The following is a 21,951-nucleotide window of genomic DNA, read 5'->3' as shown; positions in this document are numbered from 1 at the left end:
GTATGAAGATGGGAGGCGCCGGACGGGACAGCAACACCCAGCGGACCAGACCGAACGCCAGGGTGGGTATAGTCTAAAGGTACTGTCACACTTAGCGATGTACCAGCGATCCCGACAACGATATGATGCGGTCAGGATCGCTGGTACATTGCTAAGTGGTCGCTAGTGAGCTGCCACACAGGCAGATCTCACCAGCGACATTGCTGGGGATGGGGGTCGCTACTTACCTGTCACACTAGGCGATCCTGACGTCCTCCCGCCCAGCTCCACGCTCGTCGCTCGTCTCTCCACAGGAAGCGCCGCAGGAAGCTGACGACGAGAAACAGTCCAGGACGTTCTCGCGCGATCAGCGATAACCAGCGGGGGAGCAGGTCGTAGGTAAGTATCAGACACAGCGATATTGCTAGCAATATCGCTATAACGTCACAAGTTATAGCGATATTGCTAGCGATATCGCTTAGTGTGACAGGCCCTTAACTCTTTTTTCTTATCTTTCAGGTTACATCGGGAGGGGGGGGGGCTTATCTACAGCAATACAGAATGTAATGTAGATAAGCCCTTGATGTCAATGCCGGCAGCTCATAGTCCAAAAAAAGAGTAACAGATTCCCTTTAAACAGCATTGCTTCTATTTGCTTTCACTCTTAGCTATTTTGATTAGTATCTTACATTAGTTTACATTTGACATAGCTAGGAGTGGCTCCAGACCATGGAAGAGAGGCAAAATTTTCCATGATACTTTTTTTTTCTTATTGTTCCCTTTCCTGGTTTTAGCTTAGGGCTCGTGCAGGTGACTATATTTTCAGTCCGAGTCCATCTGACAAAATATCAGACCAATGTTATTCTATGAGGCCATGCAGATGTCTGATTTTTTTCCTCTGACAGAGTTTGTCTGAGAAAAAACATTGCAGCTTGCACAATTTCCAGCTGATATCAGGAGTGCACTCGGCCATGCAAATATATGAGTCCACGGAAAAAATAGAATGACATCTGAGTGAGTCCGATTTCACCTATTAATAAAATGTAGAAAATGAAGATTTTTTTTTCTATCTTCTTCTCAAAGAAATTGGATCACACACTCACATTGGATCACTATGATCTGAGCGTGAATAGCATAATCGAACAGATTTTCTCAGATGAGAGAAAGTACAGTCGTCTGACCGTAGCCTTAGAAATGTTGATGGAAGATACCACCATGTAAAAAGTGGCCTTTATTTGAGATGGAGGAAATTGCATGTTTATATTTCTTCGATCCCCTTATCTGACACCCATAAGTGGGCTTTTTGAGGCATTTTAGACAACTTTTAGGGTTTTTCTTGGCTTTTTCCCAATGAGGATTTAAATGTCCAAATTTGAAGATTAGAATATTGATAACTGGATCAAAGATTGCTGTCAAAATGAAGATGTAGTGTCTCCAAAAAATTCAGACTTAATGTCTGTGTAACAGCAAGAAGAAGCATGCTGGCTCAGTGGTTAGCACTGCACCAAGGACATCTGCAAGGAGTTTGTATGTTCTCCCTGTGATTGCGTGGATTTTCTCCAGGTTCTTCGGTTTCCTCCCACATTCCAAAGACATTCTGATAGGGGTTCTAGACTGTAAGCACCATTGGGGACAGTGCTGAAAATGTATGTAAAGCGCTGTGGAATTATTGGCGCTATATAAATGAGTAAAATAAATGAAGAGCAGCATCAAAGGTGGGACTCACAAAAAGCAAATAAAATGAGAGTAAATGTTCAACCAGTAACAAATAAATTGTAACTCGCCAGTCCTTCCTCCAGCGCAGGTCTTTCTTTAACAGAGGCTGTTTTTCTATGTTTCAGGTTGCCATGGTAATATGACATACACCTTCATCTAATGTCACTTTAAGGCCAGCGGAGACAACTGAGTAAATGAGTATGTGCTTGTTACCACGTGTTTCGATTAAGGCTGGGGTCAGACTTGCAAGAAACTCAGACGAGTCTTGCACGTCAATACTCGGCACTGCCGCCGGCACTCAGATCGGAGCGTTCAGCTGTATAAAAATACATGCAGCTGAACGCTCCGATCCGAGTGCTGGGTATTGATGTGCATGACTTGTTCAAGTTTCTGACAAGTCTGACCCCGGCCAATGTGTTATTTCTGAAAAACACTTCAATGCTGACCGCACACCTGGCTCCGCTATATCAAGGTGCCTTTTTTTGGCTTTTTTTTACTGAAGCAAAGAAAACATATAACTGATATAATAGCACAGTTTAGTTCACCATTGGACAACCACTTAGGTTAGCAGCACAATTATTTTTTTTTCTGTTTTTTGTTGACCATAAATTACACAAATAACCTCTTCCTCCGTCCCTCTCTATTCAACACAACAACTTGAAAATAAAAAGAATACAATCATTAAAAATAAGATTGACCCAAAGAAAGAAAAGGGTCCAATTTTGTGTTTTCATTTGATATATATATTATAGCAACCACTCAAGACAATAGCATAGGACTAAATCCTGCCATTTGTTCTGTCATGTACCAGTCATTGTACTGAAAGTAAGTGTAATTCCTGTCTTGCAATTAAAAATTGTATAGCAATGAACTTCCCCAGACCATAAAAAATGCTGGATTTTTTGCTTACCTAGAAAGGACACATGCAGTCCATTCTGAAAAAGAGGAACTCTATTTTTTTCTCTTTTTAAAGTAAAGGTGGTGAATCTTGAGCCCATCAGTGTAGAATACTAACTTGGCCTAACTTGGCTACCCATTAAATATTTATAATTTTATTTTATAACTTTAAATTAGGCAAATTCTTGTGTAAGTGAAGCTGAAATACTAGGAGAGTCTATCATAAATTGAGCAACCAATTGCCAGGTTTCCTAGATAAATGGACACTCCCATGAACAGTCAAAACTATCAGTCGGTATGCTACACACTTGTAATAAATATAGGAGTCCAAGGGCTTCATCTTCAAGTCTTCCCACTCGTTGAAATCACAGGTACCTGTATGACAACACAGCTCTCCTAGTCCAAGCTAAAAAATGAATTGGGATGTCACAAAAGAAAATAAAAGCCCCAAATCATCAAGAACAATGTTGGAGTCAGACAGGCTGGAGTCAGATGCTTCTGATTCATTAAGAGACGGCATGTCTGAAAAGTGTTTGGCGCCTCACCATAAATCTTACTGCAGACTACGACAGGAATTATATTTGTGACATGAGGAATGTGCAGCCTCATCATGAATTTGATGAATGGGTTTGCCATGTCCCTGTGCAGCCTCAGCTCCGCCCAGCTTGTTACAGTGTCATCACCACGCTGGAGTCCTGCTCTGACAGGCAGGGTCTCCGGCGTGTCTCTTCACTCACCCATGCTGCAGTCAGTTCATCACTTCCCTGTCCTCTGCATGCTACCAGCTGGTCCTCTGGCCATGTCCTTAGCGCACACGCGAGTGCACTCCCGCCCTCTTAAAGGTTCAGCGTGTGAATTTGCTATTTCCTCCCCAGCCAAAAGCTGTGGGACATTATGTATAGGTCAAAATGGTTTGAAAACACCAAATGTTGCAAATGTTTAGCACTCCCTTGCGTTGCACAAAAATTTCGCAACTCTTCAAAGCTTTTTACACTGGAATTCTAGAGTAATAGCTTTAATGAATCTGGCTCCTTGTACATGGATTGTAGTGCACCATGGGACATAGTATTGTTAAAATACAATTTTATGTGGATTTACATGTGCTGACAAAAGCTAAACTATCAGTTTATTTTTACTTATTTCAAGGTGCGGTTTGCACACCCTGCTCTGCTGTGCCAAGTTGCCTGTTGGCCCACTCATCCCCACTGTTCTAAGGTGCTATCTGAACACTCAGTTGTTATAAACCAAGGAGACTTTTCTGATCCAAGTTTTCCATTCAAACATCCAGCTTCATTGTTCCATGTGCCAGTCAGCATATCCAGATTGAATATTCTACGCTGATAACAGAAGAAACAACAGGAGTTAATCTTTAGATTCCAGATGACCTTCTGGAGACATCCCCTTAAGTTCTAAGGTCTTCTAACTAACGACCATGCTGGGTCGCTTGTGTCTTGGAGCAATAGTTATATGTTAAAACATATCTTGAGCTCATCTCATCACTATTTATTCAATTTCAAGCATGCAGAATATTTTTTTCGATTGGATTTATTCCAAGTGCCGCTGATCATTTAAAGATGAGGCTAATGAATAATTACTCTGGGAATCTCTTTATTCCCTTTAATGTAAATTCTTGGCTTTATGTATGGAGTCTACTATATTCTGTAAATAACACATCTATCTGTACCAAGCTACATATATGCACCTGCTCACAGAATATGTGAAATGGAGCACCTAATCCGATTACAGAAAGCTAAGCATATGTTCACACAAAAACACTGTTCCATCCAAGGGCCTATTTATAAAACTTAGCAGTTTTGCAGATGTCCAGTAACCTTCTTCCAAACTGGTGAACATTAATCAATGGCCTCTTCCAATCCCCTGAAAGATCATGTTTTGGGAGACTGTTAATTAACAACCAATATATCATGCCAGATTACAATACCATCTACATTAACTTCACCTGGGATGGTTGGAAAGCCATGTCTTGTATAGTCTAGTCTTGTCTAGTATAATAATGCCCAAAGGGCAGTCATGAGAACATGAAAAAATAACCTGTAAATATCATATCACTATTAACTGTATGAGGGGACAGGCTTGGACGTATGTTATAGCTTGCTACATTGAAACTATGACTACACGCATGCATTGGGTTATGTATTGCCCTAGCTATACCTCCAATGAAAAGCTGCAGTGTGTGGCACTGTATAGATAAAGAGTAGCACATTCATCACCTGCAGGCTCCCATGTGAAAATCATTTTTTGTGATATTTTTCTCTGTGGCTGCTTAGAAAAGTGAAGCCAACTACACCGCCGTATTAGTACTGCCCTATGGGAGGTGCATTCCTGCAAACAGCAGTAGTAGTATGGCACACCGATCGCACGGCCTCACGCTGAGCGCCGTGGCGATTGGGTGATGGTGTCAGCTGTATACGACAGCTGATACCCTGCAGCAATGCCCACGATTGGTGCTAGCACTGATCATGGGCATTTAACCCCTCTAATGCCACTGTCAGTATTGTCAGCGGCATAGATAAGCATCGCACAGGGAGGGTGCTCCCTGCGTGCTTCCATCGGGATATCACGATGCAGTCGTGATAACCTGATGGTCTCCATGGAAACTCCTGGCACCAAGATGGCTGCGAGGTCCTCCAGGTCCCGCAGGGAGGTGGCTTGTGAGTGCCTTCTGAGAGCAGGCGCTGGCATGCCTCCTTCCCTGCCTGTCAGGTCGGTGATATGATGCTAAGTAGTGAAAAGGGTCAGATCAGCGATCTGACATTATATAGTGATGTCCCATCCTGGGACAATGTAAAAAAGTAATAAAAAAATATTAGAATGTGTAAAAATATTTTTTTAAAAACATTCCTAAATAAAGAAAAAATATAACAAATATTTAAAAAAAAAACATTTATTTATGTAATTAAGCCCTTAATGTCTATGGACGTGCACAGTCCGTCATGGCAAGAGGTAACTTTTAGCACCATGACGGACTCTGCACGTCCTGCCTTTGAACTGTCACTGCGTGTAAACACGCAGTTTCAGTTCAGTGCCGACAGCTGTCTATGACAGCTGAGAGGCACAGGAAGGGGGGCAGGGACCCTTGCACTTGGTCCCTGCACCCACAGCGCTGTGATTGGTCGGTCAATCTGACAGACCAAACACAGCATTGATCAGCAGGAGAAGCTGAAATTTGAGCTTCTCCTTGCCTGATGAGTGTAGGAGCCCAGCACGGCAGTGGATGAGCGTCCTGCACTGGCAGCTAGGAGCGGAGCCCCCACCGCCCCTGGCTGTTAACCCCCTCACTGCTGTGATCGAGCTTGATCGCAGCATTCAGACGGGGAGGCAGAGGGTAGGGGGCTCCCTCTGCCTCAGGTCGGCGTCCCTGCGATGTAATCGCGGGGCCTGACCTGTGCCATGATGACCCGGAGGTGTCATGACAACCTCCGGGTCATTTACCTACGGAGAGCTGGTGAGATCATGCTCACAGCATGGTGTCAGCAGCTCTCAGCATTGGTATAATGCACTACAATGCTGGAGCATTGTAATGTATTATACCTAAAGTGAAAACGAAAGTGAAAGTCCCATAAAGGGACAAGGTAAAAAAAAACATTTTTTAAAAAAAATATGTAAAAAAAATTATTAAAAAGTAATATAAAAAATTCCCTAAAAAATCCCCTAAAAATTACACATTTTTATGTAAAAAAATAAAATAAACAAAAAAATACACATGTTTGGTATCGCCACATCCGTAAAAATACCATCTATAAAAGTGTCACCCTAGTTAACCCGTTCAGTGAACGCCGTAAAAAAAAAACACAAAAAAGTAGCAAATTATGCTTTTTTCCAAGCAGTATCATCATACCGCTTGGAAAAAGTGCAATAACATGCGATCAAAAAGACAAATGTAAATAATCATGGTACTGCTGAAAACGTCATCTTGTCCCGCAAAAAACGAGCCACCATACAGCGTCATCAGCGAACAAATAAAAAAGTTATAGCTCGCAGAATAAAGTGATGCAAAAATATTTTTTCTATAAAAGTTTTTATTGTGTAAAAAACACCAAAACATAAAAAAAAATATAAATGAGGTATCGCTGTGATTGTACCGACCCGAAGAATAAAGCTGCCATACTAATTTTACCACATGTGGAACGGAGGGGGGGGGGAAGCATTGCTAAATTGCTGGCTTTTTGTTCATTCAAAAAATGAATAGAAAACGCAGAATAGAAGGCGATCAAAAAACGTTATGTGCCCGAAAATGGTATAAAAATGTCAGCTCTTCCCGCAAAAATCAAGCATGCACATGACTCTGTCGGCCGAAATATGGAAAAATTATAGATCATTGAAGATCATTTTTGTGTAAAAAAAATATGATGTTTTAATTTTAGGGCTCTACGTTATAACCTTCTGTGAAGCCCTTGGGGGTTCAAAGTTCTCACCACACATTTAGATAAGTTCCTTGGGGGGTCTAGTTTCCAAAATGGGGTCACTTGTGGGGGGTTTCCACTGTTTAGGCACATCAGGGGCTCTCCAAACGCGACATGGCGTCTGCTCTCGATTCCAGCCAATTTGACGTTCAAAATCTCAAATGGTGCTCCTTCCCTTCTGAGCACTGCCGTGCGCCTAAAGATTGGTCTTCCTCCACACATGGGGTATCGGTGTACTCAGGAGAAATTGCGCAACAAATATTGTGGTTCATTTTCTCCTGATACCATTGACAAAATAAAGAAAATTGTGTCCAAATAAAATTTTTTGGGAAAAAAAGTTAAATGTTCATTTTTCCTTCCACATTGCTTCAATTCTATTGAAGTACCTAAACAGTTAATAAACTTCTTGAATGTGGTTTTGAACACCTTGAGGGGTGCAGTTTTTAGAATGGTGTCACTTTTGGGTATTTTCTGTTATATTGATCCCCCAAACTCACTTCAAATGGGAAGTGGTCCCTAAAAAAAATGGTTTTGTAAATTTTGTTGGAAAAATGAGAAATCGCTGGTCAACTTCTAACCCTTATGACTTCCTAAGAAAAAAAAAATTTGGTTCCAAAATTGTGCTGATGTAAAGTAGACATGTGGGAAATGTTACTTATTAACTATTTTTTGTGACATATCTCTCTGATTTAAGGGCATAAAAATTAAAAGTTTGAAAATTGCAAAATTTAAAAAATTTTCACCATATTTCTATTCTTTTCATGAATAAACGCAAGTCATATCAAAGAAATTTTACCACTAACATGAAGTACAATATGTCACGAAAAAGCAATCTCAGAATCAGTGGGATACGTTGAAGCGTTCTAGAGTTATAACCACATAAAGTGACAGTGGTCCGATTTCAAAATTAAGGCCTGGTCTTTAACCTACAAAATGGCTTGGTCATTAAGGGGTTAAAAAAACAATAAAAGTACACATATTTGTATCGACGCATCTGTAACAACCGGCTCTATAAAATTATCCCACTATTTAACACCTTCAGTGAACACCGTAAAAAAAAGGAAAAAACGGGGGGAAAAAAATCAATGCTTTATTATCATACCGACGGACAAAAAGGGAAATAATACGCAATCAAAAAAGACGGATGTAAATAAAAATGGTACCGCTCAAAATGTCATCTTGTCCCGCAAAAAACATGCCACCATATAACTCCATCAGCAGGAAAATAAAAAAAAGTTATAGCTCTCAGAATTAAATGATGCAAAAATAATTATTTTTTCTAAAAAATAGTTTTTATTGTGTAAAAGATAGTGTTGAGCATTCCGTTACTGCAATATCGGGTATCGGCCGATATTCGCGGTATCGGAATTCCGATACTGAGTTCCGATACTTTTAGTATATCGAATACCGGAATCGGAAGTTCCCATAATGCAATGAGCCAGTTTGATTTTATTCAGCCAATGAGGAATCCGAAGAAGTGTGGGCACATCCTGTTAGAGCATGTTAGGCATGTAACTACTGGCATGGCTGTGATTGGCTGCTGAAATGATGTCATGATGCACTATAAAAGCCGCCGCCATTTAGGGTTCACTCTGCTGTGAATTCAGTTAGAGATAGGACGCTGCTGTTCTGAGGGACAGTGTGGCCTAGCGATTTGCTATATTGTGCTTTACCAGGCTACTTTATCAACCGCTGTAGCTTTCTTTTGCCTTGCAGCACTGTTCACGGCTGTCTGTGAGGTCTCTGTGTGTGAGTGCAGCTCACGCTGTAGTGTGTCCTGCAACCACCTCCGGTTGTAGTCCACTCAGTGTGCGTCACTGCCTCATACGTTGTCCTTTTTTTGCATTAGTGCTGCTCATTTTTCCAGATTTCTCCTATTAGTGTGGTACCATCCGTATCCAGCTAGAATATTTGCAAACACTATATAGGAGTAGATAGAGGAGCCTTTCTGCTGGCTTGTGCCCTGCAGCCCCAGCCAGATTAGTATTAGCCTATTTTTGGAGCCCCATCTATTGCATTGTAGGTTACCTTCCTGCATTGTAATAGCTACAAAAAGTTTGTGATACTATCGGTTTTACATCTTTGGGCACATCCAGTGTCTTTTTGTGAAAACAAAAAGTTAATAAAGTTCACCAAACACTCCACTTTACAGTTGTGTAGGCCACATTAGCTCATATTAAAGTCTAGTCCATTCCTTTATGACTGCTAATTATGCAAGCAAATTTTACATTTAAAAAGTGAAATGGCGCTCCTTCCCTTCCAAGCCCTGCTGTCTGCCCAAACAGTAGATTTCCCCCAGATATGGGGTATTGGCATGCTCAGGAGAAATTGCACAACAAAATTTATGGATCATTTTCTCCTGTTACCCTTGCAAAAGTAAAAAAAATAAATATTTTTTTTTCTTTCACATTCCAAAAATTCCTGTGAAGAACCTGAAGGGTTAATAAACTTCTTGAATGTGGTTTTGAGTACCTTCAGGGGTACGGGTGCAGTTTTTAGAATGTTGTCATTTTTGGGTATTTTCTGTCACATAGGCCCCTCAAAGGCTCTTCAAATATGAAGTGGTCCCTAAAAATGGTTTTACAAATTTTGTTGTAAAAATGAGAAATCGCTGGTCAACTTTTAACCCTTATAACTTTGTAGCAAAAAAAATCTTGTTACCAAAATTGTGCTGTCATAGCGTAGACATGTTGGAAATGTTATTTATTAACTATTTTGTGAGATATAACTCTCTGATTTAAGGGCATAAAAATGAAAGTTTGAAAATTGCGAAATTTTCAAAGTTTTCTCCAAATTTCTGTTTTTTTTACGCAAGTCCTATCAAAGAGATTTTACCACTATCATGAAGTACAATATGCCACTAGAGTACAATCTTGGAATCAGCAGGATTTGCTGAAGCATTCTAGAGTTATGACCTCATAAATTGACAGTGGTCAGAATTGTAAAAATTGGCCTTGTCAGGAAGGTGAAAACAGGGTGAAGGGGTTAAACAGGATTTTCTATTGACTACAACAAATGGACATAGTTCTAGTGTCCGGGAAAAAAATAGAGATAATATTATAAAACATTACATTTATTGATATAAATAAAGTTAGGGAAAAATTAAAACGATAAAAAATGGGAAGGGAGGGGAGCAAGACACTAGGTCTACGCATTCGGAGCTCACCGCTCTAGAACGGACTAAGAGCAGTGAGCTCGAAACGCATTGCTCCCTTCCCTTCCTATTTTTCATGATTTAAATTTTACCCTGATTTTAATGATACCAACGTATGAAATTATTATTATTCCAAGATCTATTGATGAAAACAAACTTTTGTTTATTCGAAAATACCTTTACGTTCAATAACACAGGTTTTTTTTTTTTTAAATTGGATCATTTACACTAAACATTATCATTCACTGCTTACATAACTATTGTACATTAACTACATTTAGATAATTAAAGTATTGTTCCTTTTTTCACACTTTGAATGTAGTCCTTACTGTATATGTCCAGTTTTATGGGCCAACTATTATGCTGATCTTCTACACTGCATCCTACATGACTGATCCCTATGGACAGTTATACCACTCTGTCCCTAGACACTCCTAATACAGACAGCTTATATGTATAAGTAGTTTTTCCAGTTTAAGGGATATACTGATAATTGGTGAATATTCAGTCTCAGAATAGATGACAAAAATGTGGTGATAGATTCCATTTAACTTAAAAAACTATGTACAGTATCACAATCTTATTTTTGGTGTCCTAAAATATCTAAATTTTCTTGATGTCTCTTTGGTAGCAAACAACAAACAACTGTATGCAGTCTGATTCTGCTATTTTCTCTATAACTCATTCTTTACCTCTTGCTAATCTCTAGCATGTACAGTGGGGGAAATAAGTATTTGATCCCTTGCTAATTTTGTAACTTTGCCCACTAACAAAGACATGAACAGTATATAATTTTAACATTGAGATATAGAATGTCGAAAATATCAAGAAAATTGAATTGTATAAATAAATAAATTATATGAATTTATTTGCATCTTGCAGTGAGAAATAAGTTTTTGATCCCCTACCAACCATTAAAGAGAATATGTCACTACTTTTTTGGGATATCATGTAAAAAAAAAACATTCAATTTAGTGTCACCTCTGCATTATACAAGTACTTTTGATACCCCTTGTCCTCCCACCAATGATGCATAAATACCGTTCCCGCAGTGTATGTAAATATGCTTGTTCTGGTCTGATGGTAGGGGCTTATTGTCCGTCTCTCCCCCCTCCTGGCTTACTCTACGCACTCCTTTCGGGTAGTTCCTGTGCTTGCATAGAGTTACCACGTGTGCGCATTCAAGTGGTCTCTGGCGCATCCGCAGTATGCTTTGCCCAACTGTAGGCAAAGCTGAAAAACAGTATTGCGCATGTGCCGGCATACACAATTGTGATCTCTGGCCCGGAAGTATATTTGTATATTTCCGGGCCATAGAAAGCCATGGCTTATGCTGGCGCATGCGCAATAATGATTTTATGCTTTGCCCACAATTGTGCAAAGCATACCGCACACGTGCGAGAGGCCATTTGAATGCGCATGCGCACTAACTCTAAACGATTTGTGATATTCACAGAAAAGAATATACACAGCAAGCCGAGGAAGGGGGGTGGAGACGGACAATAAGCCCCACTGATCGGACCGGTGTATCATTGGTGGGGAGTCAAGAGGTATCAAAAGTACTTGTATAATGCAGAGGTGACACTAAATTGAATATTTCTACTTGATATCCCCAAAAAGTGACAGATTTCCTTTAAGAATTCTAACTCCTGCAGACCAGTTAGACACTCCTAATCAGTAATCAGTGAACAGTCTATAATTTTAAGGGTAAGTTAGTTTTATCATTGAGAGGTAGAATATAAAAAATAAAATCCAGAAAATCTCATTGTATAAATTATATACATTTATTTCCATTTTGCAGTGAGAAATAAGTATTTAATCCCCTACCAACCATTAAGAGTTCTGGCTCCCACAGACAAGTTAGACGCTCCTAATCAACTCGTTACCTGCATTAAAGACAGCTGTCTTAAGGGGGTTTTACACATAGCGATATCGCTAGCAATATCGCTAAAAAGTCACTGGTTTTGTGACGTTATAGCGATATTGCTAGCGATATCGCTATGTGTGATACTTACCTCCGACTGGCTCCCCCGCTGTCCATCGCCGATCGCGCGAGATCGGGCGGCTCCATTTCTCGTCGTCTGCTTCCTGCTGGGCTTCCTGCTGTGTGAGACGAGCGACGCGTGGAGGCGGGCAGGAGGACGCCAGGATTGCTGTGTGTGAAAGGTGAGTATTGTGCGCTGCGTCGCTGCTGCATCGCTGTGAGATCTTTCTGTGTGAAAGCTCACTAGCGATCATTTAGCGATGCACCAGCGATCCTGACTGGGTCGGATTGCCGGTCGGATCGCTGGTGCATCGCTAAAATTTAAAAGGGCCTATACACAGTCACATTTATAAAAGACTGCTGTCTTCAGAATCAATTAATCAGTCAGACTCTAACCTTTACAACTTGGGCAAGACCAAAGAGCTTTATAAGGATGTCAGGGACAAGATCATAGACTTGCACAAAGTTGGAAAAGGCTACAAAATCATAAGTAAGACGCTAGGTGAGAAGGAGACAACTGTTGGCACAATAGTAAGAAAATGGAAGAAATACAAAATGACTGTCAATCGACATCAATCTAGGGCACCATGCAAAATCTCACCTCGAGGGTTATCCTTGATCTTGAGGAAGGAGAGAGTTCAGCCTAAAACTACACATAGGGAACTTGTTGAGCAGTTGAGACCACAGTCACCAAGCAAACCATTATTAAAAAATTACACCGTGCCCGCAAAGACTCCATGTTAAAGAATACACAACGCAACTTGCTGTTTGGAGGAAGAGAAATGCTGCCTATGACCCAAACAACACTGTCCCCACTGTCAAGCATGGAGGTGGAAACATGTTTTGGGGGTGTTTCTCTGCTAAGGGCACAAGACTACTTCATTGCTTCAATGGGAGAATGGATGGAGCCATGTACCGTAAAATCCTGAGTGACAACCTCCTTCCCTTCACCAGGACATTAGAAATGGGTCACGGCTGGGGCTTCCAGCAAGACAATGACCCAAAACATACAACCAAGGCAACAAAAGAGTGGCTCAATGGGAAGCACATTAAGTTCACGGCTTGGCCAAGCCAGTCTTCAGACCGTAATTGTTGGGATATGTTGAGTGCAACAACTCCATTACTGTCTATGAGTGTTCAGTTGCTAGATTTTCATGCTGTTTATAAAGTTAGAGCCAAAAAACTCCAATAGGCTCACACAGGAAGAGCATGTGACTGTATTTCCGTTTTTGTCTGTGTATGAGAGAAGCAGTCTGCTGCAGATCTTGCACAGATAGAAACACACAAATGATTTATTCCTGATCTATTAAGCATATTGTTCCTGATTGTTCCTGAATAAAGAAGCTCTGTTGTTACAAGCTTGGAGAGTATCCTGAATGATTCACTGCCAACAGGATATGGACCCAGAGTGACACAGAACCCCAGAGTAATACAGCAACAGAAGTCCAGAGCAAAAGCAGCACAGAGCAACAGAGAAGATTTCCACTAGCAGGAATCAAGTTCTCACTGCCAAGCCTCACTAACCAGAACAACCAATCCTGGAAATTCAAGGTGAAGTTGCTGCTCATAAGAGAAGGTACATGGATGATTGGCTAGAGAAGGATCAGAAAGCACAACGCATGATCTCCCACAGTGTAGATGATAATTAGGATTGTGCATATATGCAAGTGTGCAATTGCAAAGGAGATGTGGGATGTGTTGCAGAAAGTGCATGAAAGATCAAATCTCAGCAATAAGCATTATCTCATGAGAAAGCTGTATGAGTCTAAGCTAAGTGATGGACAGAATATGCAGGACTTGTTTGATGTGAATCTACCTATGATGTATTGGGGAGAAGCCATCAGCTGGATATCTTCAAAACAGAGTGCCAGGTAAAGCCACAAATAAAACTCCAAATGAGCTATGGAACTGGAAGAAGCCTAGCCTTAAGCACCTCAGGATATTTGGTAGCAAAATGTTTATGTATCTTCCCAAAGAAATCCATTCCAAGTCAGAATCACATGCAAAGCAAGAAGTCCTGGTGGTGGACTATAGTGAAACTCAAAAAGGATACAGAATCCTGCACCCAGAGACCAACACAGTAACAATCAGCAGAGATGTAGTGATTGATGAAAACTCTGTATCGCTCAAATTCAATGAAGTTACACCAGTTTTTCAACCTAAGAAGCAATAACAATAATCTCAATCACCAAACCCAGATGCCAAAATGGAAAACACTGAAGCATTGATAAGCTCTGAAGCCACCAAGGAAGACACAGAAGAACCAAGTCAACCTCCAGTCAGGAGATCAGAAAGGCCAAATAAAGGTATCCCAGCTATACGACTTTCTTACAGTATATGCACAGAAGACTTCCCGAACCAGAGCCACAGTCATGGCAAGAGATGCAAAAACTGCCTGTCCATGAGAAGCAGAAATGGATAAATGCTGCTAATGTAGAGATGGAGTCCCTTCAGCAACTCCAGACAAGGGATCTTACTGAGCTACCACAATGAAAAGGAAATTGCAAAGCTAGGTGAAATTCTCAACCAGCACATTGAGACTAAGGACATTAGAAATGTGACATATTTTGGAATCCAAATCCAGAGAGAGGAAGATTAAAGTTTTCTTCTCAACCAAAGTTCTAAAATTTCCGCAATAATAAACCTGTTTGGAATGTCAGAAGCCAATGGTGCGTCAACATCAATGGATCCGTCCTACTTAAAGTTGGAAGGAGAAGAAGATGTGCTACCCAGCAATGAGAGTTACAGACAAGCAGTTGGGGTGCTTCTGTACCTAGCAACCACAACTTGTCTGGACATCACAGCCACAGTTGGAATTTTCTCCTGACTTGTAAGCAAGCCACATCAAAGAGACTGGAATGTAATTAAGAGAATTCTCCAATATCTTAAAGAAACTCAAAGGGTAAATCTTAAGATATCTGCATCAGGAGATCTCACTCTCAGAGGTTATATGGATGCAGATTGGGCTGGAGATTCAAGTGATTGGAAATCAACAAGTAGTTACTTGTTCAAGTTAGGAGAAAATTCAATTCCTTGGTCCAGCAGAAAACAAGTGTCAGGCTCATTATCTTCTACAGAAGCAGAATATATGTCCGCTGCTTATGCAAGTCAAGGAGTAATTTGGTCAAAACAACTTTTGGAAGATTTTGGCACGCCATTAGCTCAACCAACAGTTATATATGAGGACAACTAAGGATGCATTAAACTTGCCAGCAGTGTGGAGCTTAGCGCAAGGATTAAGCACATTGATGTAAAACATCACCACTTACGTGAATTAGTGGAATGTGGTGTACTCGAGTTTGTTTATTGCAAGTCTGACAAGATGATAGCTGATGATATGACAAAGCCATTATCAAGAGCCAAGTTTGTGGACTTCAGAACCGCAATGGGACTAGCAGGATAAGCAGTTTTTGAGTGGGGGTGATGGAATATGTTTTGTGCAACAACTCCATTCCTGTCTATGAGTGTTTATTTGCTAGATTTGTATGCTGTTTATAAAGTTAGAGCAAAAAAAACTCCCAGAGGCTCACACAGGAATAGCATGTGACTGTATTTCCTGTTTTTCCTGTGTCTGTGTATGAGAGAAGAAGCCTGCTGCAGATGCTGCACAGTTAGAGACACACAAATTATTTACTCCTGATCTATTAAGCATATTGTTCCTGAATAAAAGAGCTCTGTTGTCACACGCTTGGAGAGTACCCTGAATAATCCGCTACCAACACTAATCGCATAGAAAACTTATCAAGGGAGCTGAAGCTCCGAGTTGCCAAGCGAAAGCCTCAACATCTTAATGATTTAAAGATGATCTGCAAAGAGGAGTGGAGCAAAATTCTTCCTGACGTGCACAAAATTCATCATCAACTACAAAAAAAGTCTGACTGCTGTGCTTGCCAACAAGAGTTTTGCCACCAAATATTAAGTCTTGTTTGCCAGAGGGGCCAAATACTTATTTCTCACTGCAAAATGCAAATAAATTTATAGAATTTATACAATGTTATTTTCTGGATTTTATTTTTGATATTCTTTCTGTCAATGTTAAAATTAAACTACCCTTAAAATTATAGACTGTTCATGTCTTTGTCAGCGGGCAAATTTACAAAATCAGCAAGGGATCAAATAATTGTTTACCGCACTGTATGCTAGAAAGGAGCACAATAAGTGACAGATGGAAGGAAGCAAGATTGCAGGATTAGAATACAGAGTTTGCTCTCTGTCACTAAGTAGACAAATGGGTTTACCTATTAGCTGTGGATACAAAACAAATATGATATAATGGCTGCAAAGAGTTTTCTTCCTAGACGTTTTCAAAATTTTTTGTACAGTCTAGTTAGTAATATATGCAGATTATTCATGCTTCATTATGCTTTGAGTGGTTCATTGACCAATGGTCATTTAGTGATGAGGTGCTTAGAAACATCTTCATGTATTTCTTAGTTTAATGTTAGATATTTCTTATAGGTATTTGTAAAGGTAATTAGGTAAATTCAAATTTGATGTGGCTATTGATGTGTCTTGATTCAATCTATCATTGACCCAGGAATGTAAATGCTTGTCCACAGGTCCTCTTTGTGTTGAGTTTTTTTTCCCTTTTTTATATTGGACTTCGGCTTGATCCCAAGCCATGGCGAATTGATGAATGAACGATATGTAGGAGGATCAAACTTATGTAAGTCTGGATAAGTCCATCAGGGTCATCTACACCTGAATGTTTATAATATCAAACCATCAGGCTACTGGTCTTTCTCTTTGCCTTATTCCTTCTATTGTTCCAACCACGATGTCCTTCTCCAGTAATTGCTATCTTTTTATGTTTTGTCCAAAGTAGGCAAGTCATAGCTTGGTGATTCTTTCTTCAAGTGACATTTATGGCTTGATTTGTCCCAAAATTAATTTGTTTGTACTTCTTGTCTTCCATAGTATTGATAACATCCTTCTTCAGCACCACATTTCAAAGGTGTCAAATCTTCTTCTGTCTTGTTTCTTTATCATCCAGGATTCACATCCATATGTTACAGCAGAAAAGACCAAACTATGAACTAGCTGTGTATTCTTTATCAGTAAAATTTACCCCTATTTTAAAACTTTGTCCACTGATTTCATTGTTGATTTGCCCATAGCTAATATAATTATAATCATAATTTTATTTCTATAGCGCCAACATATTCTGCAGCACTTTATATTATAGAGGGGACTTCTACAGACAATAGACATTACAGCATACCAATAAAAACACAGGTCAAAACAGATACCAAGAGGATTGAGGGCACTGCTCGCAAGCTTACAATCTATAAGGAAAAAGGAGAGACACGACAGGTGGATGGTAACAATTGCTTTTATTGTTCGGACCAGCCAAAGTGTAAGAATCGGGTGTTCCTGTGATGCTGCATGAACCAGTTAACAGTCTAAATATGTAACAGTACAGACACTGAGGGCTATTAATTGCATAAAGCATGTGAGAACATGTTGCGAGGAACCTGGTTATGATAAAAAATTTTGAATGAGCCACACAGAGATATGTAGGTTAATGCGTTGAGGCAATAGGCCAGTCTGAACAAATGCATTTTTAGGGTATGCTTAAAACTGTGGGGATTGGGGACTAATCATATTAACCTGGGTAGTGCATTCCAATGAATTGGCGCAGTATGTGAAAAGTCTTGGAGACAAGAGTGGGAGGTTCTTATTATTGAGGATGTTAACCTCAGGTCATTAGCAGAACGGAGGGCACAGGTAAGGTGGTAGGCTGAGAGGAGGGAGGAGATGTAGGTTGGTGCTGAGCCATGGAGTGCTTTGTGGGTGAGGGTAATAAGTTTATACTGAATTCTGGAGTGGATGGGTAACCAGTGTAAGGACTGGCACAAGGTAGAGGCATCGGTTTAATGATTGGTGAGGAATATGATCCTAGCTGCAGCATTCAGGACAGATTGGAGAGGGGAGAGTTTGGTAAAAGGGAGACCAATTAGTAGAGAGTTACAATAGTCCAGATGAGAATTAATAAGAGAAACAGTATGAGTTTTTGCAGCATCGAAAGTAAGAAAGGGTCAAATTCTACAAATGTTTTGAGTTGCAGATATCGAGAGAGAGCCAGTGATCAGATGTGGGGGGGTGAATGAAAGCTCGGAATCAAGTATGACCCCAAGACAGGGGGCATGTTGCTGGTGAGTATTGGTGAAACCACACACGGAAATGTCGGGAATATGTAGGTTAGTAGAGGAAGGAAACATGAGGAGTTCAGTTTTTGACAGGTTCAGTTTCAGATAGAGGCAGGACATGATGTTAGAGACAGTGGTAAGACAATCACTGGTGTTTTCTGAAAAGGCAGGTGTGATATCAGGAGAATTGTATAATTGGGTGTCATCAGCATAGAGATGGTACCTGAACCCAAATCTACAGATTGCTTGACCAATAAGGGCAGTGTACAAAGAGAAGAGGAGGAGGCCTAGAACCGATCCTTGAGGAACCCCAAAAGTAAGGGGAAGATGAGAGGATTAGCCAGCAAAAGATAAAGTAAAGGAGCAGTCAGAGAGATAGGAGGAGAACCAGGAAAGAACGGTGACCTTGAGGTCGAAAGAGCGAAGCATAGTGACTAGGAGATGATGATCCACAGTGTTGAATGCTGCAGTGAGATCCAAGAGAACTAGCATGGAGTAATGACCATTAGATTTAGCTGTTAGAAGATCATTAGAGACTTTAGTGAGGGCAGTTTCAGTAGAGTGTAGAGAGTGGAAACCAGACTGTACAGGGTCGAGAAGAGAATTATCTGAGAGATAACGGATAAGACGGGTGTGAACCAGGCATTCCTGGAGTTTAGGGATGAAGGGAAGATTAGAGACAGGTCTATAGTTAGCGGCACAGTTTTGGTCAAGAGGTCGCATGCTTAAATGAGGCATGAAAGATACCGTAAGAGAGGTTGAACATTTTTGTTAGGTGAGTGGTGACAACGAGGGAAAGGGACTGGAGGAGATGTGATGGAATGGGGTCACTGGTGCAAATAGTAGGGTTAGAAGATGCAAGGAACCTGATTACTTCTTCTGTTACTGGTTCAAAATCAGAGAGTGAGCTAGATGCAATGGGGGAGGGAGGACAGTGCATGTTATGAGGTGAATTGGGAGATAATTTCCTGTCAGATATGGTCAATTTCTTCTTTAAAATAGTTGGCTAGATTGTCAGCGTGGAGATCCGTAGTTGAGGTTTGCACTCTTGGGTTGAGTAGGGAAAGAAAAGTGTCAAAAAGTTGTTTTGAGTTATTGGATAGTGGGGTGATGAGAGTGTTGAAATAGGTTTGTTTTGAGAGGTGAAGGGCAGTGTTGTATGTTTTAAGCATAAAATTATGATGGATGAAATCTTCGGGTAGATTGGATTTTCTCCACAGATGTTTGGCGCACCTGGAGCGTGTTTGCAGCCTGTGCCACAGTAGTACCCATCGGTACCTAGTTGTTCTATGTATAGGAGGTGCAGTTTCATCCTGGGCAATTTGAAGTGTTTCATTGTAATGCTTCAGTGCAGAATCAGGACATGAGAGTGAGGAGATAGGGGCCAATGAGGACTGCAAGTTCTTCATAAGTTTCTGGGTGTTAATGGTTTGTATGTTTCTAAAAGTGTGGAAAGTGGGGGTGGCCTGGCAGTTCTTGATAGAGAATGATAGAAGGTTGTGGTCAGAGAGCGGGAGAGGGGAGTTTGTGAAATCATCCACTGAGCAAAGCCGGAAGAAGACCAAATCGAGAGAATTTCCATCTTCATGTGTGGGGGAGTTAGTATGCTGCGAGAGGCCAAAAGAGGAGCTTAGAGATAAAAAGTGAGAAGCAGATGGTGAGAGGGGAAGAACAATGGTGATGTTGAAGTCTCCCATGATGAGGATGGGGATGTCACAGGAAAGATAGTGTGGAAGCCAGGTGGCAAAGTGATCCAGAAACTGATGGCAGGGGCCCGGAGGACGATACACCACCACCACTCGCATGGAGAAGGGAATGTAGAGACTGACAGCATGAACCTCAAAAGAAGGGAAGACAAGTGAGGATACTTGAGGGATAACCTGAAAGGTATATTTGGGTGATAGGAGCAGACCAATGCCTCCACCTGCTCTGTCGTCCAATCTTGGGGTATAAGAGAAGTGTAGTCCACTATATGAAAGAGCAGCAGCAGTGGTGTTGTCTGACGGCTGGATCCAGGTTTCAGTAAGAGCCAGAAGGTTAAGAGAATCAGAAAGGAAGAAGTCATGGGAGAAGGAGAGTTTATTACTCACTGAGCAAGAATTCCAAAGGGCACAGTTAAGAGAGATAGAAGGCATGCAAGGAAAATTAATAAGATTAGAGGGGTTTCTGAGTGTAGCAGTTGAGGAGTTTAACTTACAGTGCTATGACATGGGGGCTGGGGTTGTGAGCGATGTCTCCTGTGACTAGGAGATGGAGGATTTGTGAGAGCGTCTCGTGTGTTGGATGGTGTAAATGAATGTATTTGTGCTGTTTAGCAATGTGAAGAGAGCATGAGTGCTATACATAGGAGAGGAAAGGACAGAGGGTCCGATATGGATGGAGCGTAAAGAGTTAATGCAAGGTCGGTGGATGTGAGTGAATACAGCAGACAGGATATAAATTACATAAATGCATATGGTATATATTTGTTGTAATTAGTGTTGAGCATTCCGATATTGCAATATCCGGTATCGGCCGATATTCGCTGTATCGGAGTTCCGATACTGAGTTCCGATACTTTTAAAATATCGAATACCGGAATCGGAAGTTCCCATAATGCAATGAGCCAGTTTGATTTTATTCAGCCAATGAGGAATCCTAAGAAGTGTGGGCACATCCTGTTATGCATGTTAGGCATGTTAACTAATGGCGTGGCTGTGATTGGCTGCGAGCAGACCACCCAGCTGCTCCTCCCCCAGACACACACTGAACAGTGATCTATGGAAAGTGAAACTAGTGAGTGAGGCGGAAACGACCAGTTCTCATTTCAATGCCAGAACACCCCCCCGGATGTTTATCTTAGAAGCAAGAGATGATATCTTGGAAACCGTGCAGACTAGCCACAGAAGGTAAATTACTTATTGTCAGCATTCTGCAGCCCAGATATGCACTGAGATTATGTGAAAACCCCGGACAACCCGTTTAACATAGTCAATATCTTTGTAACTCCGAACATCTTAAAAAAAAATTAATTCCTGCTATTCCATTTGATTGGGCTAAACCTCTATGCCTTTAATGTCTCCTCCACCTCCCCCAATACATTCTACATTATTCTTAGTTGTTTTCCTTCATGTAGAATTAACTTACAAGGAAAGTAAGGGTTTATTTTCATTCCGATATTTGTGTCCCATTAACTTGCATTGGTTTCCGGTATTGGAATCGGCGATACCCGATATTTTTTGGGTATCGGACCGATCCCATCCGATATTTCCCGATATCGGAAGGTATCGCTCAACACTAGTTGTAATCCAGATGTACAGGGAATATATTTATTTATTTGTCTTACCTGTCTCCTGCCCTGCCAACGGCCATGTTTTTACTGCCAGTACTTTGATCAAATGTACTTTGATTAAATGTGCATAAATACCCCCCTGCATAAATGCTTCCCCAGACTATGTCTGAATATGTAGGAGGCCAGTTCTAAGAGCTCTTACTTTTTTTTCTCTTGTTAGCAATTAATCAAACTAAGTTGAGACAGCAGGACACAATACATAAAGTGAGCAGATAAACCACTTCGAAAAGTTACTTGACCCCATAGTATAAGAGGACAAGCAGAGTAAGTTGAAATAACTATATACCATTATATATGCTGCTAAGATGAATAACATA

Source organism: Dendrobates tinctorius, unplaced genomic scaffold (assembly GCF_039654945.1).
Source record: "Dendrobates tinctorius isolate UK_male_01 unplaced genomic scaffold, ASM3965494v1 ptg000049l, whole genome shotgun sequence".
NCBI classification, from domain to species: domain Eukaryota; kingdom Metazoa; phylum Chordata; class Amphibia; order Anura; family Dendrobatidae; genus Dendrobates; species Dendrobates tinctorius.
This window is presented reverse-complemented; position numbering follows the sequence as displayed.